Genomic DNA, 27,516 nt, shown 5'->3' with positions numbered 1-27,516 from the left:
CGTACCGAGTTCTGCCTGATAGACTTCAAACCAGTCGCATATCTGTTCAGATATTCAGTATGCAAATATTTTGTGCACTCGACTTTATTTGACGACGACGAGAAACTTTGTCGAAGGCTTTTAGGAATCAAGAAATACAACATCAACCTGCACTCTCCTATCTTCTGCCTCCTGTAGCTCCCGACGGTAGAGAGCAGGAGTGCACTTGCACCTGGAATCCTCGGCCTTACCCTCACATTACTCTCCAGTGCCAGATTAACTATCCCTGAGGCCTGAGGCCAGGATCTAACCTGATAAATGACCCCTTTTTTTTAGTGAAGTTGCCCCGTAGAGCATTTTCTCTCAAATTCAGTTTAGTATCCTTTCATTAGTTATTCGATATGTCGATGTAATCTTGAGAATTCTTCTGTATTGTAATTTCAGAAGCCTCTATTCTCTTCATACCTGTATTAACGCTTCACTTCCCTGCGACATTACATTCCAGGCAAAAAACACTCTAACACTTAAAATTTAGTTTTAAGTTAACAATTTTTTTTAAGCAATATTTTGTGTCCCCTTGCCAGTGCGCTTTCTATATCCTCTCTTTCCCGACCGCCACACGAATAGGAAAACTGGTATACTAATTTTAGTGCATCGTGTCCTAATCCAATTTCCTCATCGTCGCTTCGATGCTTTGGATGCATGAGTGGTTGAACTCGCAAAAATGTATAAGAGCGGTCTATTAGACCGCTATTAACATCAGTTACAAAATGATGACATCAAAGGAAATATTATCAAGTTCTTAAAGTCTTGGTGGCACAGAGTGCTTAAGAAATTATTTATTATGATATTATGACCATTACTTTAGTATGATATAAAGAACGATACTATAAATTACGTTACAAATTTTTTGAGACGGAATAACTATCTGTTTTAATGAACCACATCAGAAAAATTTCTCATTAAAAGCAACGTTCTTCAGAAAAAATTTCATTGCGTTCTTTGCACATATGTCTTGAGCGTTTGCAGAATGTCTGACTAATTTTTCTGCATAATCGATGTGGGCACATGAAGTATCTTCTTTTTAGTGAGCTTTGAGTTTCGGCAAGCGTCGTCTGTTGGCGAGCTACGCCGTCGTTGAACTTCCTTTTGTAGATGTGTGCCGGGCTGGGTGGCCGAGCGGTTCTAGGCGCTACAGTCTGGAACCGCGCGACCGCTACGGTCGCTGGTTGGAATCCTGCCTCGGGCATGGATGTGTGTGATGTCCTTAGGTTAGTTAGGTTTAAGTAGTTCTAAGTTCTAGGGGACTGATGACCTCAGATGTTAAGTCCCACAGTGCTCAGAGCCATTTGAACCATTTGTAGATGTGTGTTGTTGATGAATATTACGTAGGAAATTAAGTTAAGCGTGTCGTCCCGCGCTAAGACTATTGTGAAACAGAAGTGGCGTATTGTCAGAAGAGAGCACATGTTCCATGTTTGCTGAGGACACAGTTCTGCCGGGGTACGGGTAACAAGTGCATGAGACTGTGCTACAGAAGTGGTTCTGCAACTGAAAACGTACTGCGATGTTGAAGAACGCAGGACAGCACGACTCTTGTGAGCACAACGTCTAAATTTCACACAGATTTACCCTGAAAATCTGGTTTTACATGAACTAAATACAATGTCGTGTCAACCGTCATGAAATGGTGGCAATAATTGGACCAAAGCTACACAGACATATATAATACCGATCCGGAAGTCCATATATTTCCTCATGGAATATCCATCTTTTCGGCACGTTGTAAGTACATTGGGAAGAGAGGGGGGGGGGGGGGATATTCCAGCGATGAGGACTTTGGGCGGGCAACTGAAAGCTTGGTAGTACGTTCCGAACATTGTTTACAGAGATCTGGAGACGACGATGAAAAATAGTGTCGTGTATCTGTGACACTTTGAAGTATGGTGCAGCACACAACAAAAGTGACTTGGCGTGCCATAATAATGTTTAACTTTATTTCTGAAGTTTGCTCGTACTAATCTTTCCTGTCTTCCGTGAATTTATTTCTTTTTTCCTTTTATTTAAACATCAAGTTCCTTAGGACCAAATTGAGGAACAAATCTCCAAGGTCATGGAACGTGTCAGTACATGAAATTACAACATAGAAGTAATAACAGATAAAAATAAATGTTCATGAACCTGAAAAAAGTCAGTTCATAAGTTTAAGCAAACGCTATCAGCAATACAATAAGAATCAGCTTAATTTCTCAAGGAACTCCTCGACAGAATAGAAGGAGTGACCATTGAGGAAACTCTTCAGTTTTGATTTGAAAGCGCGTGGATTACTGCTAAGATGTTTGAATTCGAGTGGCCGCTTATTGAAAATAGATGCAGCAGTATACTGCACACCTCTTTGAACAAGAGTTAAGGAAGTCCTTCTGCCGAGTATTGACCGAGTGAAAGCTGCTTATTCTTGGGAATAAACTAATATTGGTAACAAAAAATGACAATAAGGAATCTACAATTGAGAGGCCATTGTCAAAATACCGAGACTCGTGAACAGAAGTCGACAAGAGGTTCGTCAACTCACACCACTTATTGTCCGAACCGCCCGTTCCTGAGCCAAAAAGATGCTTTTATAATGGGAAGAGTTAACGCAAAATATAATACCATACGACATACGCGAATGAAAATAAGCAAAGTAGACTAATTTTCGTGTCGAACGATCAGTCACTTCTGATACTGTTCCAATAGTAAAAAAGGCAGTATTAAGTCTCTGAAGAAGATCATGAACGTGGGGTTTCCACGACAGCTTACTATCTATCTGAACACCTAGAAATCTGAACTGTTCAGTTTCACTAATCATATGTCCGTTGTGTGAAATTAAAACGTCAGGTTTTGTTGAATTGTGTGTTAAAACTGTAAAAACTGAGTCTTACTGTGATTTAGCGTTAGTTCATTTTCTACAAGCCATGAACTTAGGTCATGTACGGCACTATTTGAAACCGAGCCAATGTTCCACACAACATTCTTTATTACCAAGCTAGTGTCATCAGCAAATAGAAATATTTTAGAGTTACCCGTAATACTAAAGGGCATATAAATAAGGGATAATTCGTGGTATTATTTTCAACCATGACTTATTAAAGTGATTGTTTGGTTATATTCACATCTCTGAGCGCTTGCCTTCATTGGAATTGGTATTACCATATATTTCAGACATTTTAGTAATAGAACGAAACATACTACTTCATCTTCAAGACTACGTCAGAACTATCTATCACTTGGGCCCTAATCTTTCAAGAGTGGCATTACGAGAATCATGGTTGGCAAGACTGCTTCTCTTTACAAAACTCATAGCTGTATCGCTGAAATTTACATCATTTACCAAGCTCCCCTTTTCCACTTTTGGCGTTTTTCTTCTCGGTCTCCATTGTCATGTATTGGTTTTAGCAGTGGTAGTGGCAGTGGGTGGCCGGAGGACCTTCCTTACGCCACCACCTCCCCACACCAGGACAGAACCTACAGGGTGGTCCATCTTGTGACATTACAGCCTTTATCACTGCGATTTTTAACATGTAAAAGTTTTTTTTTCTGTATTCGCGTCAGTATGTGCGAACTTTTAACATATACCAATGAATGTTGTAACCAGATATCTTTGCCGCGCTCCTGAAAAGCGCAGAATATCACGATAGCTATAAACTGTTATACGCTGCTATCGATCAGTAAAAAAAAAAACGATGCACCTATGTTTCAAAAAAAATAACAATTGCCAATTTTTACTTCTGCAGGGAGCCGCGCCGCTGTCTAGCTGTTCTGTGAATGTGTTGCGAGTCGGACGCAAAAGTATTGTGCTCCATACTGATATAATCATTTTATTGTAACTTTAAGAGTTTAAGTGATTAAAAAATATATGTGGCCACAAACAAGCGAGAATGTGTATCATGAAAATTCGCTGCACCGCCACAATGGGTGGCCATGTTAATGTAAGTTTCCGTTTCATAATATAATACTTGAAGCCTTGAAGTTTATTTAATTTCAAAGAAAATCTCTCAACCTTATTTTCATTAATTATACTTGTGATAATCTTTCCTGTTTAAAAGATTTATGCAGCTTATGATCCAGCGTGTGTTCTGTCGGAACAGGAGGCTGTCGTGACGACATCGTTATAGTATTTATTCCAAGTTCTTTCAGTTCCGTTTATATGTTCGTACAAATCCAATTAGTTGGTCCCTTAGGTTTCTTTCATGTAACTTCAGTCTGTTTTCTCCGCGCGATCTTCCTCCGAAAAAAATTTCTGTTCATTTTTTTTAGTAATTTTCGATATCGCGAATGAGAAAAGACAGCCGCCTCCTGCTCCGAAGGGAACACCACGACTTTTCTAACGTCGAAGAGTACCGCACGAATTTTCCGCTAAAAGGTAATAGAATTTCTTAAAGCTGGATCAATTACACATGTTGCTGCTGTTCTCCGACGAATCTGGTGTGATTAATAGTAATTTATTCTGTCACGACAAAAAGAACCAATTTTATTTTTACCAAAGCAACAAAGCTTTCAATTAAATTACTAAGAAAAAAAAATCATACCAGAATCTGAAGTTTCGGCTAAGATTATCTCGAAAACAATACATCGGGTAAAATTATGGGTAAGGCAAGTTCGTAAGCTCAAAGTATAGTTTTCGAGATAATCTCATCCGAAACTTCAGATGGACCACCCTGCATGTATCCCTGCCATCTGCGTCGACATTAAATCTATGTTCACGTACGACAACGAGGCGTAAATGTCTGCGTAGCGTGTATTCCAGCCGGGCCATAGGAACCGGTCTGCTATTCATCTAATTGGATGTGGGAAACCGCCTGAAAGCCACATCCAGGACTGTGGGCCCGCTCCCCTCGTCGTTAATCCGCCAGGCGGACTCAACCCGGGGCAGCCTCCCTTCCCCCCCTCTGTCCTGGAAGTGTGCGTTGGCGTTCTCGACTGCCCAGGCGGATCGTTCACTAAGCTACCACTAGCGAAGTCATTCTTCTGTAATTACTAGGGGAAGTGGAGAGAGAGCGAGTTACGGAGACAGTTTACGGCTGCTACAGGTGTTTATTTAGCAAAGACTGATGTATTTCACTGACCGGAAAACAGTTAATCGTGCGATGTTCGTCGACCTATAAGGAGAGCACATAGAAAAACAATTTTATTCATGACACAAAAAAGTTTTTAATGGCAGGCCGCTGTAACGTATCTTTCATGCCTTGCACACAGCAAAATGACAGGAATACTTCAATTGTGGAAATGCATGAACAATTACTTGTCTCGGGAACGATAAGTCACAAATGCGAGGGGACAGAGTAGTCAATAGTAGAACACACATCAAAGAGCAGTCAGATTTTTTTGCTGTATTGAATTATCTTATTACACCTTTAAGCCATTTTTTTAACTTCTGATGTATCACGCCCTGGTGGCTATTTATAGATTATCGTTGTTTGGAAGCTTATTGACCGCGAAAATATTGTATTGATTTCCACGTACAAAATGGTAATAGTCCGGGCTTTGTAGAAACAAATCTGCAGGTCCGACTTTTGAAGAATACAGTACATAAATGGCACATCGCGATAAGCAGTCGGTCGTTCTGCTCTTAGATAACATGTGCACAATTCCTGACATGTTAATCTGAAAAAAAAGAGCTCATCAAATTTAATATCGTGCACATAAGTGGTTTCTACAATAAATGCAATTTATTAACTGATAGTATGATAATTATTATTCGATAAATCGTATACACTAACGGAAAAAATCTCAAAACCAAAAAATAATTAATATAGAGTCTAGGTAACACATTTAACTGACTAGCATTGCAAGTTCACAGGTAAGCGCGAAATGAGCGGACTGAAAATGTAAATGGCTGGTACATTAATAACCGGTGTAGCGGCCAAAACGTTGCATTCAAACATACAAAAGTGCATGCAGTGTGTCGTACAGGTGCTGGGCGTGATGGCGTTCGTTGCCTGTTGTGCTTGGTCGGTCAGTACAGGCACTTGAAATGCCGGCTGTGGATGACGCTGGAGTTCTCGTCCGATGATGTCCTATACGTGCTGTCATGAAGACAGATCTGGTGATCGAGGAGGGTAAGGCTCATATCGACGCATTGTAGAGCATGCTGAATTTCAACAGCGCTATGCGGGTGGGCGTTAGCTCGTTTGAAAATACCTCCTGGAAAGATGTACCTCAATGGCAGCACAACAAGTCGAATCACCAGGCTGACGTACCAATTTTCCGGCAGGGGCGTGGGATAATCACGATATGGCTCCTGGTGTCGTACGAAATCGCAACCCCGACATTAACTCCAGATGTACGAGGGTCTTCTTCTTCTTCTTCTTCCGTGTCCGGATGCACCAATTATATCTTCCCTTCCCAGTAATTAGCAACATAGATTGCTTTGTCGTTGACTTTCAAAATATCATCTTTAGTGCATGTCATAGACATGTCTGGGCAGATCAGTAGGTGGTCCAAGTCCTGTATTGCTCCGCATTCACACCTATCGCTATCACTGTAACCCCATTTAAATAGGTTTGATTTGCACCCAGTTACTCCAGTGCGCAGCCGGTTTAATGACCTCCAAGTTGTAAAAGGTAGTTGAAATCCTGCAGATCCATCCTCAAGTAGTTCCATTGTGGAGTGTGGCACCATTTCTTCCCAGAGAGATAGCCGCCTTGCGACGGGCTTGGTGGCGAGCTCTTCAGTAGTTTCCATGAAACTCATGCGGGATTTCAGCCGGACACGTTGTTTTCGGTGCATATACATTGGGTGTCGAGGATCATTCTTTTGTTTTGATCTTTCGACCTCGGCGGCTACTTGTCTGCGGATAGTGGGTGGTGCTATGCCCATGATGGGGTAAATGATGTCTGTGGGAGTTGGTTTGAGGCATCCTGTGGCAATACGTACAGTTTCGTTTACGGCGACGTCAACTTGCTTAGCGTGGGCAGAGTTCCTCCAAACTGGCGCCGCATATTCCGCAGCTGAGATACTCAGCACCAGACCTGTGGTGCGCAAAACATGTGGTTGAGCTCCCCACGATGAACCTGTTAGCTTCCGCAGTATGTTGTTCCTGGCACAGACCTTTTTTTTAGTGTTGTGACAGTGCTGCTTAAAAGTAAGTGCTCTGTCCAATGTTACTCCCAGGTATTTTGGGCTGTTTGTATGTTTCAGCTCTTCCCCTTGCCACATGACTCGGAGTTTCCGTTTGGCTTGTTTGCTCCTAAGATGGAAGGCGGATACTTGTGATTTACTGGGGTTTGGTTTGAGATTATTGCCGTCGTAATAGGTAGCAAGTTCTGTTAAGGCTCCTGTGAGATTCTCCTCCACTTGTTCAAAGGTTTTATCCTGTGTGGCCACTGCTGCATCATCAGCATATATGAACATTCGTGTCTGGTGGCTGATGGGAAGATCATTGGTATAGATGTTAAATAATATTGGAGCCAAAACACTGCCCTGTGCAAGTCCATTTTTCTGTGTCCTCCATCGGCTGTTTTTAGATTGTAAGGTTACATAGTAGCGTCTGTTCTGTAGCATACATTGCACGAACATAGAAAGGGTGTAGTCCTTAGTGACATTATACACTTTCTGGGTAAGCAACTTATGGTTAACTGTGTCATATGCAGCACTGAGATCCAGGAATGCGACCCCAGTTTACTTCTCCTCTCTGATAGCCGTCTTCGATGTACTGTGTGAGATTCAGGATTTGGCCACAGCATGATTTTCCTGGTCGGAATGAGGACTTTGTCCACATAATCAGCTATGCGTTTGAGGATCATTCGCTCCAGCACTTTAAATAAATGACAAAGCAGTGAGACAAGCCGGAAATTTTTAGCTTCAGCTGGGTCTTTCCCTGGTTTTAGTAACGCAATAACCCGGGCTTTCCTCCACAGTTTAGGAATTTGCATTGTTGTAATACAGTTATTCATTAGCTCTAGGATCCATGCTTGTACTCCCGGTCCAAAATGTTTAATTTGCTCAGATCTCAGATCGTCGAGGCCAGCGGCCTTATTGTTTTTCAAATCTTTGATGGCATCTTGTAGCTTCTGAATGGAGAACGGGTGAGCTAGGAAGCTAATCTCCTCGTTCAATTTTCTTTTAATTTTGCCATTCCTGATCTTCCTTTTAGTTTTTCCGTTCATGAGTAGTTGGTGAGCTATCTGATCGGGTGTAACTTCACTGTAATTCGGTTGTGGTTCTGTTGGGTCGTTGTTGAGACTTTTGACCAGTTTCCATGCCTTCCTACTGCTGTGCTTCATGTCCGTCTCTTGTAGGAGGTTGCACCACTTTTCCTTTCTAGCTTCGGAGATACCAGAAGATGTACGAGGGTAATCCTAAAAGTAAGGTCTCCTATTCCTTTATAAGTACAGAACTCTGTGTGGCAGTTGGTCACACTTTTATGGAGAGTGCTTCACGCGCTGTGTGTAAACATGCGCACGCCGCTGAGGCGCTGAGACACTCAGTCTTGGCTTGGCAGCCGTTGAGAATGGAGCTCCCGTTGGATGTTACCGCCACGTGCGATTTGCGCGCATGTATTCGGTTTCTGAACGCAAAGGGCACTGCGCCGGTTGAAATTCATCGCCAATTGACGGAAGTATGTGGTGAGTGGTGCATGCATGTCAAAAATGTTCGTAAGTGGTGTAGAGAGTTTGCTGCTGGTCGGACCGAAATTCACAACGAACAAAGGAGCGGAAGACCTTCCGTTTATGAGAAGACAGTGTTGAAGGTTGAGCAAAGCATGCGTGAAGATCGGCGGATCACCCTGGATGATCTCTGCGCGTTGGTTCCTGAGGTTTCCCGAAGCACCGCTCACAGAATTTTAACGGAAACATTGAACTACCGAAAGGCGTGCACAAGATAGGTACCACGCATGTTGACCGAGGACCACATGTGGCAAAGAGTTGATGCTTCCCGCCAATTTCTTCACCGCCTTGCAGCCGAAAAGGGCAACTTTCTGGACTCAATTGTCACGGGTGAAGAAACCCGGCCATACCGCTTTACACCTGAGACCAACCAACAATCACGTCAGTGGCGGCTTCCTTCTTCGCCAAAGCCGCAGAAATTCAAACAAACACAGTCAGCCGGTAAAGTCATGACAACTGTTTTTTGGGATCGGAAAGGAGTATTGTTGGTCGACTTTATGCCAACTGGGACCACAATCAACGCTGACAGGTACTCTGAGAATCTGAAAAAACTCCAACGAGCAGTTCAGAACCGGAGAAGAGGAATGTTGAGAAAGGGCGCACGCATTCTCCATGACAACGCTCGCCCACACACCGCTCGGCAAACCGTTGCTAGCCTGCAACAGTTTCAGTGGAACATAGTCACCCACTCACCCTATAGTCCTGACTTGGCGCCCAGTGACTATCACCTGTTCCCTAGGTGAAAGGAACATTAGGCCGGAAAGCGACTGAACTCCGATCACGAGGTGAAAGAAGAGGTTCATAACTTCCTAAACAGCATGGCGGCGAGCTGGTATGACATGGGCATACAAAAATTGCCACAGCGTCCACAAAAATGCATCGACAGAAATGGAGATTATGTCGAAAAATAGCTAAATGTTCAAGCTGTAAGCTGATGGAAACCATTGTAGAAATAAACAGGTGTTCCTGAGGTTTCCCGAAGCACCGCTCACAGAATTTTAACGGAAACATTGAACTACCGAAAGGCGTGCACAAGATGGGTGCCACGCATGTTGACTGAGGACCACATGTGGCAAAGAGTTGATGCTTCCCGCCAATTGTACTTATAAAAAAATAGGAGACGTTACTTTTGGGATTACCCTCGTAGCTCCAGTGTGTCTGGCACGCAGACAGGTTGCTTGCAGGCCCTCAACTGGCTTCCTTTTAACCAACACACGACCATCACTGGCACCGAGGCTTTCATCATAAAACACAACAGACTTCCACCCTGCCCTCCAGTGAGCTCTCCCTTGTCAACACTGAAGTCCCAAATGTCGGTGATTTTGAGTCAGTGGAATGCACACTGCAGGTGTCTGGCTCGGAACTGTTCTTGAAATAACCTATTTGTAACAGGTCATTGCGTCACTGTCATTCCAACTGCTGCTAATATTTCTGCTGCAAATGCAAAAGATGCGCCAGAGTACTGAAATGCAGGAGGATCTGCAACGAATTGACGCATGGTGCAGGGAATGGCAATTGAATCTCAATGTAGACAAGTGTAATGTGCTGCGAATACATAGAAAGAAAGATCCTTTATCATTTAGCTACAATATAGCAGGTCAGCAACTGGAAGCAGTTAATTCCATAAATTATTTGGGAGTAGGCATTAGGAGTAATTTAAAATAGAATGATCATATAAAGTTGGTCTTCGGTAAAGCAGATGTGAGACTGAGATTCATTGGAAGAATACTAAGGAAATGCAATCCGAAAAGAAAGTGAAACACGTATGTAACGCAGCAGCGATGGCGAGGCATTGTAGCATCTGTGACCAGAGAGTATGCGCTTGACCGCGCGAGTGTTGCGAGCGGTTCTCAGTCAGTAGTAGTCTTTGCGAGTTAGTTGTCGCTATGCAGAGTAGCAGTCAGTCAGTCGTTGCGAGTCTGTAGCTCTGTCTAGTTGAGAGCAGTACTCAGTCTGTAGTCGTCATGCAGAGCGGTCGGTCAGTAGTAGCAGCCCAGTGCGGTTGTGTGATGTAGGCGGTCGGCAACAATGGTCAAGATGAGGAATAAGGTATACTGTTAATTAATATAATCATTAGATAATGAAAAATTTTATTTATTGTAATTATTCTCCAACAAGTCTCCCAATAATAATTTTTTATTTCAAAAGCATTTTCTCAAAAGTTTAATTTTTTTTGAACTAAAGATCTCGTTGCACTTCCCATTTCATTCCACTTCTTTTTGAAGAAAAATTTCACTAGAATTACAAAAAAAAGGAGAATATTATTATTTGCAATGTAGTTCCTCCAAGTGGTGCGCAACAACAAGAGCAGATATGTGACATCCATTTATTCTGAGGTAAGACTTTAATTCTGATTGTTTTTACACAGGGCCAAAAACCGATATTTCGGTTTAATTGAATTTTCTTGTCACTGAATGGACTTTAATTTTTTGAAGGATTTATAATTGAGTCAGATTGCGAATTTCACATTTGTTGCGATTGTCAGTACATTTGATTGTAGGCAGGTTACGCATAGAGCCATGTCCATCAGCATTTCTAATTAGTATCGTTATTTTCTTTTAAAATTGTTGTGGGGAGGTTACACTTGGCTCCCATTTCTATTAAGTATTGCTATATTTTCTTTCTTTTAAAATTGCGGTGGGGAGGTTACACTTGGCGACACCCAGTCCAGGATCGTATTTCGTTGAGAGTCTTTTGAGCGACAGTCAGATATCTGCTCTTATTTGCTTAGATAATTAGGATTTGGCGCAACGCTTTTAATAATATTGTGACTTTCTTTCTACAGGTCAACGGCAATTTGCTGCTTTGTTGTATTTGTGTGTTGCTTTTGCATTGTGCTTATTTGCTTTGTGAAAAATTTTGACTATTGTAAAAATGCCGCGAAAGACTGTGAATAGTGTATCGCGAAGTATTGTGAATGAAATTACCGACTTAAACAACGTGACCGATAGTAATTGTGATACGCAACGTAATGATGACAATCCTGCGTTCACTAACAATCAGTGCATTCCAACCACTAATGATGACTTTCACCTTAATGATGAACAAACGAACTCAATTGTCTCGTCTGTTAACTTGATGACAATTGATGACGCAGAATGCTCTATGGTAATGAGCGCTGTAGAGCTTAACACACCCGATTCGGAAAACTCAAGTAATGTACAGACAAATCTGTCTAATGAAAATGAACAGATCACACAAAGTAGGACAGATGTATTTAATTCCGAAACAATGACTGATAATATACATTTGACTGACAAACCTTTTTGTAAATTTCAAAATGACCAAATGGTTACAGAAAGTGAAACAATTCCAGATCCACTATTGAACAGTACAGATAATAGAAATGGTAATTTTGGCTCGGATCCAATTATGGCAATACTGCTACAACTTAGGGAAGAGAGTAAACAACAGAATGAAAATTTCAAACAACTTAGGGAACAGTACAAACAGCGGAGGGAAATGATGAATAATTTTTTCAAACAACTTAATGGAGGTTTTGACAACCATTGCAGGCAGGTAGATGAGGGTGTCGACAGCCATTACAAACAACTTAGCGAAACAATTGATAAAAGTGTCGATCTCACAAACGAAAAACAAGACGACCGTAAAGAACAGAACAAACAAGTTAGCGAACAGATTACAGCTGTTACCATACAATGTCAGGACACTAAAGTACAATTACGTGTGAATACTAAGACTTGTGCTAATAACAGTAATGAAAAAGTTGGCACTGTTGCACAAGAATTAAATAGTACACATGTAAGCACAACAGAATTACATATACACGAAATTAATGCAGTCACCGAACAATGCCCTAAAAACGAAGTACAGATTCGCGACGAAGTTAATTTAGAGTCAGTGGAAGTTTCATACACTCCGAATACGGAAGTTGACGAGAAAAGTGAACGACACAATAACCAGATTGACGAAAGTATTAAAGTAACAGAATTAACAATTATTTCAGTCACCAATACGTCACAGAATCCGCCACGTTGCGAGCATGTGTCAGACTCACGCAGCGCGTATCATGTGAACAATTTACAGAGAATACGCGAATTAGAATCCGAAAAGACACGCGACTTAAAATCTGAAAAGCTACGTAACTTGAAGTACGAAACGACACAGACAAATAGATTCACACACAAACCCGAACGTATTATCAAACTAAGTGACGAAAACGTAGATTTCGAGCAATTTGCATTTGTAAGAAAATCTAAGGAATTTAATAATGACAGCGTACAGGCACACGCTTTGCACTGTATACGACAATTTATCTTTGTACATTCACCGCTATTACCTGTAATGCAGAAACTAGCTTTGAACCAGAGGCGACAATTTGCTATTATATTTTCATCAGCGTTACGTATTATGCAGAAACCAGAATTAACATGGTTACAACAATTTGGTTTTGGAATTTTACCGCCATTGCCTGCAACGCAAAAGCTAAAATTTATTTGCAGTGCGTAAATGACCTCAGGGGATTCATTACGCTTTAATGAATATGTGCCGTAGCGAGCATAGGGCCCCGAGCTGTAGTAGTGCTGTTTCATCTTTAGTTTTCTGCACTGCTGCCTTCTCTTCTACTATCCTTTATATCTATCCAAACTGCTCTTTAACTATTGCTCTTTGTAGTATTAAGAAACATGTAATGAATATCCGATGTGACAAACTTTTACCGAATGTGACAATTTTCAGTAGGCACTCCCGTAATGACAACTACCGCCGTAATTTTAATTACAGATAAAATCGTAATCATCAGTATGTGTAAAAGTAAAATTAACAGCAAACGCATTTTTTGGTAACAATAGATGTTTTTCACCGCAACAGCATGAAAGTCAACCGCTTAGCATACCTAACCAACAATGCAGTCTACAAGGTCAACCAAACTTTAATGTTTCGCCGCGTGCATGTATAGTCCCAGCTCCAACAAATAGTAACGTACGTCAGCAAGGAAACAACTACGTACAAAGAAGACAGTATTTCAATTCCTATCGTAATGCACCGTATAGGAATGACTATTACGACAGACGTAAAAATAATGAAGACAATTTTCAGCGAACGTCTAACAACAGTCGGTCATACCAACAGCAAAATCATACGCAAGAACATATTCTCATGAATGAACCCGACAGTAGGTACCATCCAGAGCGTAACACGCCTGGAAGAAGTAATAGGACAGTTCAAATAGTCGAAATGCCACAGAATCCTCCTAATAATAATAACACGTCAGATAGAATCTGACTAGATAATGTACAGGACGCATCTTGCAATAATACAAGCACTACCTTAGACACGCAAAATGTTGTTCACGAAAATGTAATTACTTTTGACGACATCAGAGACACTCTTTTACAGGAAAGACCAGTTATTCAGAAAACCATTTCACATCCTGTTATCGAAATTAAAATTGGTTCATCGAAATTCTCAGCAGTAATTGATTCCGGATCACCTATATCAGTAATAAATGAGGAGACTTTTAATGAGTGCAACAAAGAGAATACTTATCCGACATTACCTTTAGGCAAAACAAAAGTGAAAGGAGCAGTATCAAGTAAAGGAGTAGACGTTAAATTACAGACACATTTATCATTTTGTATCGCAGGTCACACGTTTCACTCTAATTTTTGGATTGTTCCTTTATTGACAACAGACGTTATTTTAGGCACGAATTTTCTGGTACAACACGAAGCAGTCATTGATTTTCAGAATTCTTATTTAATGTTAAAGGATGAAAATGTACAACTTGCTTTAGAATTTCAGCACTCATTATCTGCGGAAGAACAAACAATTAACCGCACAGAGGTCATTTCCGCAACACGTGACATAGACTGTAATCCCACATTGTTAACGGATACGTACGTACACAACTATAATACTCCAGACGAGATGGACTACGACGTAATACAAATGATTTCCGATAAAGTTAAAGAGAGTAGTGCAATTACAGACGACGAACGAACGCAATTACACAAAATTCTTTTACAGCAAGCTCCAGTTTTTGACAACATTCCTGGTACTATGTCCGGCTTTATGTATGAATTTCAAGTCAAACCGCATGACACATTTAAAGCAAAGCATTATCCTATTCCATACATTCACAGAGAACAGGTTAAAAAAGAATTGCAGGATATGCTCGACCAAGGAATTATAGAACCAGCAGTTAGTCCGTACATAAACCCGCTACATATTGTTAAGAAAAAAGATGGCTCACTTCGTCTTGTACTTGATTCACGTCACATTAATGACATTATTATTAATGAAACAGATCGACCACAGACATTAGAGGAACTTTTACAGAAATTTCACGGTACAGCTATTTATTCCACATTAGATTTGAAATCGGGATTTTGGCAAATTCAACTTCATCCGAATTGTAGAAAATATACAGCTTTTCTCTGTTTCGGCGACTGTTATCAATTTTGGAAACTACCGTTCGGCTTAACTATTTCTTCTGCAGCTTTTATTCGCGGTTTGAACACAATACTTCCGACAGAACTTAAAGACAGAATTACGACGTATGTAGACGATATTCTTATCGCAGAAGCTAACTGGTCTGAACACAATATGATTCTTGAACAACTGTTACAAACTTTTCATGCACAAGGACTCACAGTTAACCTCAGTAAATCGCACTTTGGCAAAACTTCTATAAAATTTCTTGGACACGTAATTTCAGCAGAAGTCATTGCACCTGATCCGGAAAAACTTCAAGCTCTACGTGACATTACTGTTCCTACAACAAAAAAAGCAATTACGCAGTTTTTTGGGCTTAATTAACTTTTTCGTAAATTTATTCACCATTCTGCTTTAGACACGCCTAGACTATGCCAATTAACGGGTAAAAACACTATTTGGTCTTGGGATAAGCAAGCACATTTTGAATTCATGAACCTGAAACATGCTCTGTTGAATGCTCCACTGTTATCGCACCCCGATCTTACTAGAAATTTTTCCATTGCTACCGACAGTTCCAACACCGCCTTAGGCGTACACATTTTCCAGGAAATAGAAGAAGATGGTTCTACAGTAATTAAAAACATCGCATTTGCAAGTCGCATTTTGTCACCTGCTGAACGAAATTATTCCGTCACAGAACTTGAAACATTATGTGTTGTATGGGCTTTCAGGAGATTTAGGCACATTCTTTACGGCAGACATACCACCGTCTACACAGACCATAGAGCGATACAATTTTTACTTTCAGCTAAATTCACTCACGACAGGTTAAGCAGATGGAAACTATATTTACAGGAATTTAATTTTACAATAGTTCACATTCCCGGTACGCAAAATGTTATAGCAGACGCACTATCGCGTTCTCTCAGCAACAATCAGCAAGACATCGCAACCAACTTCTGCAAAGCAAATTTCAGCGTCATGTACATTCAACAAGTTGCATTTGAAAATTTCATTTCGTCGTCATTACGAGACATAGTATTCTTTTTTTTTTTTCTTCACATGCTTTGGTCAGCTGCGCGAGCTAATGCTTCTGTCCGTCAGCTGTGTTGTCTTCTGCTGTCACTACCAATTTACGACACTCACAAAACACAAACAAATGTTTTTCAGCAAATGATTAATTTTGACACGTGCAGACTATTACGGATAGTAACAAAGTAGAATCGGAACACAAAAGAACATGTCCGACCTCACTACCATGTTTTTGCTACATCTTTGTCGCTGTTGAACTCACTTCAACATTTGTTACTTTCACTCCGTTACGCAAAGCTACTGCTAAAACTGTTTCGAAAGCATTTGTAAAACATTTTCTATTTCATGTAGGGCATGTAATGAAAGTAATTTCTGATAATGGATCTCAATTTCGTAGTAGTGTATGGACACGCATGTTACGAGCTAGAAACATTTCTCCGATCTATATATCCAAGTACCACGCTTCTTCGAACCCTTGTGAAAGATTAATGAAGGAAATTGGTAAGCTGTGCAGAATATACTGCCACAAAAGACATATTGATTGGGATACACACATACTCTCATTCCAAGATGTAATTAATTCCATTCCAAATGAATCCACTATGCTATCTCCGACTGTTATACTGAAAAACGTTGAACCACCGAACAAAATTAAAGAATTAATAGAATTCCCCAAAAATCGTCGCCTACGACACCACGAAATAATTGACATTGCGCTGAACAACATCAAACGTGCCGCAGAGCGCCGGAGAAGACAGCAAAAACAGGTTTGTACACGCCGCGACTTTCACGTTGGACAGAAGATATTAGTACGTACACACTATTTATCCAGCAAATTAAAAGGTAAGTGCAGTAAATTTGTACTTCTATACGCAGGTCCGTATCGGATTCGCAGCATCCCTCACCCCAATGTTGTACACGTCGAAACTTTGAGAACCAGAAAATCGAAAGGCAATCACCATATCTCAAACATTAAACCGTTTATTGAGTGAAACCACTGTATGATTCAACACACTATGATGCCATTTACTAATGCAATTAATTCACCTGACTACTTATTGATGATTATCGTATTTTTTTTTCTTGGCAAGTGCCCGGCAAGGTAAGGTTAGCAGGTCGCTCTTCTTGTCGTTACACATCAGACCGTGCATATTTTTCCAGATGAATTTACACATTTACGACTATTTTTGCAATTATATTTATGTGACTACTTATTGATGATTATCGTATTTTTTTTCTTGGCAAGTGCCCGGCAAGGTAAGGTTAGCAGGTCGCTTTTCTTGTCGTTACACATCAGACCGTGCACATTTTCCATTTTTTGTGTATGTGACTGTACTCCAGTTTTGTTTGTATGCACTATGAAATAGTTAAGATATAACACACACCAGTCGACTTTGACATTTTTTTTTTTTTTTGCCTTATGACATCTCAACATCGTGACTGTTTCACATTTTTTTTGCTACTGCATTGTATTATTCTGTGTACATTTTTGCATTTGAACACTGTCAATGTCTTGGACATATTACGTTTTCTGTCATGTTATGCTGTATGGTTAATTGTGTCACCATAAACCAGTCATTATTTAGTGGGTATAGGATTTAAATGCAAGACATTAATCTTTGTTCATCAATTTCAGAAAGGAATGATGATTCTAAGAAATAAATTTAACATAAATGGGAATTTCACCTAAGGAATAAACGAAAGGAGATGCAATAACTTTATGAGGAAGAGTAAAGGGATCAGGATTAACAAGCATTAACAAGACTATACTATACTCATCACAGAATAGCAGTCTTAACTAATTTTTTCTTTCAGAATACAAGGTGATTGATGCAGGCTGTCAGAGAGAACTACACATCTTAGTTTTAGTGATGAAATATGCTAGAGATAAGGAATAGTTAGGTAATGAGTAATGAAGTGATTTTTTGCAGATGATAGTGAATACTGATGAATAATGATGAAGGAAATGGTATTATGAATAATGAAGTTTTTCTTTACAGGTGATGATAATGGTGAAGTTATGATGATATGGATAATGAAGTTTTTTTTTCTTTATGCCACGTAGTTATTTAAGTATTTGTTGCGGTTTGCTTTGACAGCAGGTGTTACATTGCATAGTAGGATGACGGAAAGTTTTGGAAAGGACAGCTATGGAACACATTTTATACACATTTCACTACTTGTTAATTCGAAGTTCACTACTTTTCAGCATAGTGTGCGTTTCTTCTTTCAGGTCAATAATCCGTTTTTGTATTTTTTCCAGGAGAAGTTTTTCATGACACTTACTAAACCTGTTACTTATTATACCTGTTCTAGTACTTGCATTTTTATATTTTTTACCCATTTGTGTTTATCATTTATAAATGTGATCACATGTACTGCCTTGTTACATAATCTTGCTACAGCTGACTCATGACGAATGACGTTACCTATCCTCATTTGCAGCAATAGGTCAAAAGCAAAAAGTATTATGCCTCAGCAATTAATTATCGATCCCAACGCAATGCATTGCTACCAAAAAAATGTATTACCAGTCCCACATAATGTCACTAGTTTATGATAATTCTGAATAATACTGATCAACTCTGAATAGCATGTCACTCGAGTAATGACCTCTTAATGAGACTATATTCAAAATAATGCTTTGTCACTAGCTAATAACTGCCACTGTTTATTGTAATGCCTGTGATTACTAATGATTTGACTGTAATTAACTGATTTTTAATAATGACTTTGTAATGATCTGAATAATACTGAATGATGAACTATGTTTTATTCTATTCAATACTTGATGGCCACTGAGTGCCAATAATTAATGTCACTCCACGAATTGTTATTAATTATGCCATTGATTAGCTCTTGTTTCCAATGTTGATACTTTGTAATTTGAAATGAATGTGACTGTTTCATAATGCTTTGTAATTAGGAAAAGACTAATGATTCTTAATAGATTGGAATGACACATAATTAATTAACTATGGTACTGTTTAATAATGCTTTGTAATTAATTAAGGCTACAAATGATTAATTAATTAACTGTAATTGGACAAATGATTAATTAACGACAAATGATTAATTAACTGTAATTATACAAATGATTAATTAACTGTAATTAGACAAATGATTAATTAATGACAAATGATTAATTAACTGTAATTAGGAAAAGGTTAATGATTCTTAATTATACTCTGTAACTGAAAAGAATGCGATTATTTCATAATATTTTGTAACCAGGAAAAGAAGGCTACTGATTCTATGTAAAACAATTAATGAACATTTTTCTGTAATACTACATACTTGGTACAGAAATGTTCAATAACTGGGCTATGAATGCCACGAACTATCAATGAAGACTGTAATTGTCAATATTATGTGACTTGATGTCCTTCACCTCATAAGCTGACTACCCTGAATTACTGCAATGTCCATTTGTCCTGTTTATCCCAGTGATCATGGAGCACTATATTTGGTTTTGCACTAATTCTACGTTGGTGTGCCTTGTAAGAGTGTGGTGTTGACACGACATGCTGTCCACCACCATGAGCGATGAAGACATTATTATGGTCCCACTGTTTGGTGTACCTAATGTACTGCCAAAATGAAAACATGGAACATTACTACGACAGTTCAGTGTCTTGGCTACACTGATAAATTCTGATGGGAAAAGAACTTCAAGTTGTGTCACTTGGTGTTGTACTACTGTGGAAAGACATGGACTTTCAGAGCAGCTGTGTGCAATCTAAAGTGCTACAACCATGATGCAATCCTTCCCTTTCCTATCCTGATTCTTGTCACATAAAGAAAAAATTTTTTTTGGTAACATCATTTATGTTCATAGGTTATACATTTTTCGATTCGCTAAACTCCAGTGTGAGTACACTTATGTCACTGGTCGACATGATGTTTGCCATTATGTTTATTTGTTGTGAAAATACTAAAGACATTTTTCAGTGCATGTGCACTTTGGACATGAATTTTTTTTTGCCATTATGTTTATTTGTTGTGAAAATGCTAAAGACATTTTTCAGTGCATGTACACTTGTCAACATAATATTTTTTGCCAGTCTGTTTATTTGTTCTGAATATGCTAAAGAATTTTTTCAGTGCCTGTGCACTTTATCTGTCAAAAAGTTTGTATATACTTTTTTCTGATTTGCTACTATGTTTTGTACTCACATTTTGTCTTTGTCTGATATATTTTGTACTTAGTGCGTGTGCACAACATTTACTTTATGTACTACATCTAATTATTCTTGCCAGTCTGTTTATTTGTTCTGCATATGCTAAAGAATTTTTTCAGTGCCTGTGCACTTTATCTGTCAAAAAGTTTGTATATACTTTTTTCTGATTTGCTACTATGTTTTGTACTCACATTTTGTCTTTGTCTGATATATTTTGTACTTAGTGCGTGTGCACAACATTTAAATATTCTGTAAGTTGTAGGATTTTGTTAATTAAAGAAAAATTTTGCCGCGCTTGGCAAGTCCAAATGACTCACCATCGCTGCCAAATTTTTGCCCCCCGAGTGGAGGGTTATGAAACACGTATGTAACGCAGCAGCGATGGCGAGGCATTGTAGCATCTGTGACCAGAGAGTATGCGCTTGACCGCGCGAGTGTTGCGAGCGGTTCTCAGTCAGTAGTAGTCTTTGCGAGTTAGTTGTCGCTATGCAGAGTAGCAGTCAGTCAGTCGTTGCGAGTCTGTAGCTCTGTCTAGTTGAGAGCAGTACTCAGTCTGTAGTCGTCATGCAGAGCGGTCGGTCAGTAGTAGCAGCCCAGTGCGGTTGTGTGATGTAGGCGGTCGGCAACAATGGTCAAGATGAGGAATAAGGTATACTGTTAATTAATATAATCATTAGATAATGAAAAATTTTATTTATTGTAATTATTCTCCAACAAGTCTCCCAATAATAATTTTTTATTTCAAAAGCATTTTCTCAAAAGTTTAATTTTTTTTGAACTAAAGATCTCGTTGCACTTCCCATTTCATTCCACTTCTTTTTGAAGAAAAATTTCACTAGAATTACAAAAAAAAGGAGAATATTATTATTTGCAATGTAGTTCCTCCAAGTGGTGCGCAACAACAAGAGCAGATATGTGACATCCATTTATTCTGAGGTAAGACTTTAATTCTGATTGTTTTTACACAGGGCCAAAAACCGATATTTCGGTTTAATTGAATTTTCTTGTCACTGAATGGACTTTAATTTTTTGAAGGATTTATAATTGAGTCAGATTGCGAATTTCACATTTGTTGCGATTGTCAGTACATTTGATTGTAGGCAGGTTACGCATAGAGCCATGTCCATCAGCATTTCTAATTAGTATCGTTATTTTCTTTTAAAATTGTTGTGGGGAGGTTACACTTGGCTCCCATTTCTATTAAGTATTGCTATATTTTCTTTCTTTTAAAATTGCGGTGGGGAGGTTACAAAAGGAAGTGGGTTATAGTACACTTGTTCCCCCACTGCTTGAATATTCCTCGCCAGTGTGAGACCCGTACCAGATAGGGCCCGTACCAGATAGGGTTGATAGAAGAGATAGAGAAGATCGAACGCAGAGCAGCGCGGTCCGTTACAGGATCATTTAGTAATCGCGAAAGCGTTACGGAGATGATAGATAAACTCCAGTGGAAGACTCTGCGGGAGAGACGCTCAGTCGGTCGGTACGGGCTTTTGTTTGAAGTTTCGAGAACATACCCTCACCGAGGAGTCAAGCAGTATATTGCTCCCTCCTACGTACATCTCGCGAAGAGACCATGAGGATATAATCAGAGGGATTAGAGCTCACACAGAGGCGTACGGACAATCTTTCTTTCCACGAACAATACGAGACTGGAATAGAAGGGAGAACCGATAGAGCTACTCAAAGTAACCTCCGCCATACACCGTCAGGTGGCTTGCGGAGTATGGATGTAAATGTAGATGTAGAGTCATACGCCTAAAGCAATGGTCTTCCCTCTCGGTTGTACCAGGTGGCCTTGTCTTCTTGAGACCGTACATTCTCGTGATCTCGGGTGCCAGAAATAACGTAGGTGGCTTCATTCCTGCCAAGTCTTTCTCTGCAATATCGCAGAAGGAAGATCCAGCTTCACGTAGCACTCTTACACGACCTCGTTCAAACCCAGAGAGCCGTTGATAATGGCGTCTTTGTCGCCTTAAAGGCATTCTTGATAACAACTCACAAAGTCCAATCTCAAAAGTAACTAACGCTCACTAACGTTGTGTCTTTGAAGCAAACCTGATATCCATCGTCATAGTGGCGTGACTAGCACCTCTCTTATGCGACTGGTGCGAAATTTGAAAAGACATGATCTTTCAGCTGTAGAAACATGCCTACTAGTTATAGTTTACGTCGCAAAAGCCCTTTTTGGCGTTGCGATTTTTCTTTCCGTCAGTGTCTTTAGAGAGCTTACAACTCGCAGCTCCCGCAGGTTTGAAGACGGGATCAGAAGTACGTCCTCGCTACTATATGTTTTGATTTTCAAAAACATTGATTATAATTACAAAGTTTCTTTAACACTTCTTATACACACTGTATGCGAGTTATAATTGATACTCGTTCTCTGATCCTTGGTGTTATATGGGCATTTTGTAATATGGGTTTCTTCCATACTGATGATTTCTTCGTAAGAAAAAGACTATAATAATAAAATAATGCAACTATTCCAAGATACATTCCAGCAGCACATTTTCATCTTTGCCTCGTATGATTACTTTTTCCAGTTACGGGCTACAAACGTAAGGCATTCACCTAACTCGCCCTTTTCCTTTGTAGCGAAATACTGTTACAATTAGTACACTACTGCCCATTAAAATTGCTACACCAAGAAAAAATGCAGATGATGAACGGGTATTCATTGGACAAACATATTATACTAGAACTGACATGTGATTACATTTTCACGCAATTTGGATGCATAGATAATGAAAAATCAGTACCCAGAACAACCACCTCTGGCCGTAATAACGGCCTTGATACGCCTGGACATTGAGTCAAACAGAGATTGGATGGCGTGCACAGGTACAGTTGCCCGCGCAGCTTCAACACGATACCACAGTTCATCAAGAGTAGTGACTGGCATATTGTGACGAGCCAGTTGCTGGGCTACCATTGACCAGACGTTTTCAATTGGTGAGAGATCTGGAGAATGTGTTAGCCAGGGCAGCAGTCGAACATTTTCTGTATCCAGAAAGGCCCGTACAGGACCTGCAACATGCGGTCGTGCATTATCCTGCTGAAATGTAGGGTCTCGCAGGGATCGAATGAAGGGTAGAGCCACGGGTCGTAACACATCTGAAATGTAACGTCCACTGTTCAAAGTGCCGTCAATGCGAACAAGAGGTGACCGGGACGTGTAAACAGTGCCACCCCGTACCATCACGTCGGGTGATACGCCAGTATGGCGAAGACGAATGAATACACGCTTCCAATTGCGTTCACCGCGATGTCGCCAAACACGGATGCGACCATCATGATGTTGTAAACAGAACCTGCATTCATCAGAAAAAATGACGTTTTGCCATTCGTGCACCCAGGTTCGTCGTTGAGTACACCATCGCAGGCGCTCCTGTCTGTGATGCAGCGTCAAGGTAATCACAGCCATGGTCTCCGAGCTGATAGTCAATGCTGCTGCAAACGTCGTCGAACTTTTCATGCAGATGGTTGTTGTCTTGCAAACGTCCCCATCTGTTGACCCAGTGATCGAGACGTGGCTGCACGATCCGTTACAGCCCTGCGGATAAGATGCCTGTCATCTCGACTGCTAGTGATATGAGGCCGTTGGGATCCAGCACGGCGTTCCGTATTGCCCTCCTGAACTCACCGATTCCATACCCCGCTACCAGTCATTGGATCTCGACCAACGCGAACAGCAACGTCGCAATACGATAAACATCAATTGCAATAGGCTACAATCTGCCCTTTATCAAAGTCGGAAACGTGATGGTGCGCATTTCTCCTCCTTACACGAGGCATCACAACAACCTTTCACCAGGCAACGCCGTCTCGCGGTTCTAGGCGCGCAGTCCGGAACCGCGCGACTGATACGGTCGCAGGTTCGAATCCTGCCTCGGGCATGGATGTGTGTGATGTCCGTAGGTTCGTTAGGTTTAAGTAGTTCTAAGTTCTAGGGGACTGATGACCACAGCTGTTAAGTCCCATAGTGCTCAGAGCCATTTGAAACCAGGCAACGCCGGTCAACTGCTGTTTGTGTATGAGAAATCGGTTGGAAACTTTCCTCATGTCAGCACGTTGTAGATGTCGCCACCGGCGCCTACCTTGTGTGAATTATCTGAAAAGCTAATCATTTGCATATCACAGCATCTTCTTCCTGTCGGTTAATTTTCGCTTCTGTAGCACGTCACCTTCGTGGTGTAGCAATTTTAATGGCCAGTAGTGTACTTTCCCAGTTTATTTCAAACATCCCATTTCAAATCCTTCCCGTGTCACTCTCTTACGATTTTGTAGTATCCACATTCACTGCATGAGGTGCTGTGTTCAAAAACGCATAGTCATGTTCTACCGAAACGTATTACAGCCGAAAATTTCGTCGGTATCTTACACAAAAGCGGTTCCGCGTGCACAAAGCCGATAGGCCCAAGTTGGTGAGTGTAACGCGACCTGGCGAGCCCAGATGGGATCAGCGGCGGGACGCCCCAGCGCCAGCTGCCGGCAGAGAGCCCTCACAGCGGCCCCACCCCACAATAGCGCCCTTCCCTGGCCTTTCCTCACCCCGCCCGCGCCTGCGCGCACCGCAGATTCTCTATTCTCGTCACTTCCGGTCGCCAACATCTGATCCCGCTCCTCGCCCTGCCCTGCTGCGCCCCTATACAACCCCGCGCGGTACTTAATCTCGTGAGAGCCTCTGTCAAAACCTGCGACCCGTAGTCAGCCAACACACGCGCTGGCGTGTCCCTTAAGACGTCGCTGTCGTGTCTTCATCTGTCTCGAAATGCAAACCACAGTGTAAATCCCATGAAGCTTTGCACACATGTGTTTGACACTGTCTGCAGTATGCTCGTCGACTGTGTCACGTAGCCCTTTTCAGTTCTGAGCGCACAGTGAGTACGTAAACTTACCCAGAAAGTAGTGTCTCGTGCCAAGTATAAGAGCCTGGCGAGTGATTTCGCCTGGTGTCATGCGTCCCATATAACATCATTGTCATGGGCTTCCTTCTTCATATTACCCCTCTACTGCAACTTGAATGTGCCATGAATATGCTCCTGCAGCGTGTTGGATCACCCACAATACTGCTGGTAGAGGGGCCTGCACACGTACAATATTTGTTGATGATACAGGTTCGTCAGACCTTCAGTATATTGAAGCGACTTCAAACCATCTTGAATAATACAGGTAGAGGGGTCCGCACACGTACAATATTTATTGACGATACAGGCTTGTTAAACCTTCAGTATATTGAAGCGACTTCAAATCATGAGTAATAATGACACAAATCGTCAGTTGATAACGCGGTTTTACGAGGCTGGTATGTCGAACACCACACCCGAAAGAAACTGTGTGCTGCAATTATATTATCTATAGCTTGCAAGCAACAGAAGCCAACAAAAAAATATGAAATTGGTCTGAGAATGGTCGAAATAAAAAAGGAGCGACTGGCTACATGTTAATTTACTGACAACCAGAAACATGCACCCGAAAGATTCCATATTTTTTTCCGATGAGTCTTGCACCGTACCGGTACAAGTTATTAATGTTGAAACGAGATAATACGGAGAAGCGAAATACGTTAATGAGAGAGGCAGTCGCAGACAACGAGAGATTTGGGGTAACTTGGAGGTTCCTGACGACATGTAGGACACTCGAATACTCGAAGTCTAGTTCTGTAATATCAGCAAACACAATTACAAAAATTCTGTAGAAACCTGTGAAGCAGTTACATCCGCCTGGGTCCAGGCAACTAACGTAAAAGACTTTTTTACGTTTTGTAATAATTTTGTGAAATTGACATGCATTTCGCAGCCACTGATGATATATGACGTATTTTTCGAAGTGGAAGTGTTTTTCCACACTGCTGTGTAACCTAAAGTAAGCAGTGCCGTAATGAATCCTCTACTGACCATCGTAAGTGGTATATACAATAATTACCCTCACATAGGTCTATTAAAATTGTTATATATTAGAAGACCACCTGAAAAACTCAGTCTGAAGTATGATATGAACAAAGGCGAATTGAAAACAAACAGTGCACACTAAACCCGTGTGGCTGATTCGTGAAGCTTTGTCAACATTTGAATGGAGAATACTTTCAAACAGCCAATACTTGACCTCACACGTTCAGCATGTATTGACAATACTGTGCCTCGCGGAGTGGCCGTGCGCTTAGAGACGCCATGTCACTTACTGCTCGGCCCCTCCCGCCGGAGGTTCGAGTCCTCCCTCGGGCATTGGTGTATGTGTTGTTCTTAGCGTAAGTTAGTTTAAGTACAGCGTAAGTCTAGGGACTGATGACCTCAGCAGTTTGATCCCTTAGGAATTAACACACATTTGAACATTTGACAATACTGAGAATATTTTGAAGGCCATAAGTATTACCCGTCAATATTTCTAGTATTGACAATAAATCAATACACCTCCTCAGACGGTAAATATATTGACGTTTGACAACATTATTGAGCGTGCGAGGGCTCATTAACTGGCTCCCCCCGTGTTTCGTCTCTGCTCACATGAACCGCTGGCTATGAAGACAACATTCTGGTACAGACAACGAGCTACAGGCCAGCGCAGAGAATTGGCGGAAAAGGCATAGACGGCTACATTCTATGACAAGAGTAGTGGAAAGTTGGTACAAAACTACAACAAATGTCTAAGACGGAGAGCGGTGTCTATGCTGAAAAGTAGCTCGAAGGTGTAGAGAACTGCAGAAAATTTGAAGTGGAATGATCATACAAAATTAATTGTTGGTAAGGCGGGTGCCAGGTTGAGATTCATTGGGAGAATCCTTAGAAAATGTAGTCCATCAACAAAGGAGGTGGCTTACAAAACACTCGTTCGACCTGTGCTTGAGTATTGCTCATCAGTGTGAGATCCGTACCAGGTCGGGTAGATAGAGGAGATAGAGAAGATCCAAAGAAGAGCGGCGCGTTTCGCCACAGGGTTATTTGGTAAGCGTGATAGCGTTACGGATATGTTTAGCAAACTGAAGTGGCAGACTCTGCAAGAGAGGCGCTCTGCATCGCGCTGTAGCTTGCTGTCCAGGTTTCGAGAGGGTGTGTTCCTGGATGAGGTATTGAATATATTGCTTCCCCCTACTTATACCTCCTGTGGAGATCACGAATGTAAAATTAGAGAGACTGGAGCGTGCACGGAGGCTTTCCGCCAGTCGTTCTTCCTGCCAACCATACGCGACAGGAACAGGAAAGGGAGGTAATGACAGTGGCACGTAAAGTGCCCTCCGCCACACACCGTTGGGTGGCTTGCGGAGTATAAATGTAGATGTA

Source organism: Schistocerca serialis, chromosome 2 (assembly GCF_023864345.2).
Source record: "Schistocerca serialis cubense isolate TAMUIC-IGC-003099 chromosome 2, iqSchSeri2.2, whole genome shotgun sequence".
NCBI lineage: Eukaryota > Metazoa > Arthropoda > Insecta > Orthoptera > Acrididae > Schistocerca > Schistocerca serialis.
This window is presented reverse-complemented; position numbering follows the sequence as displayed.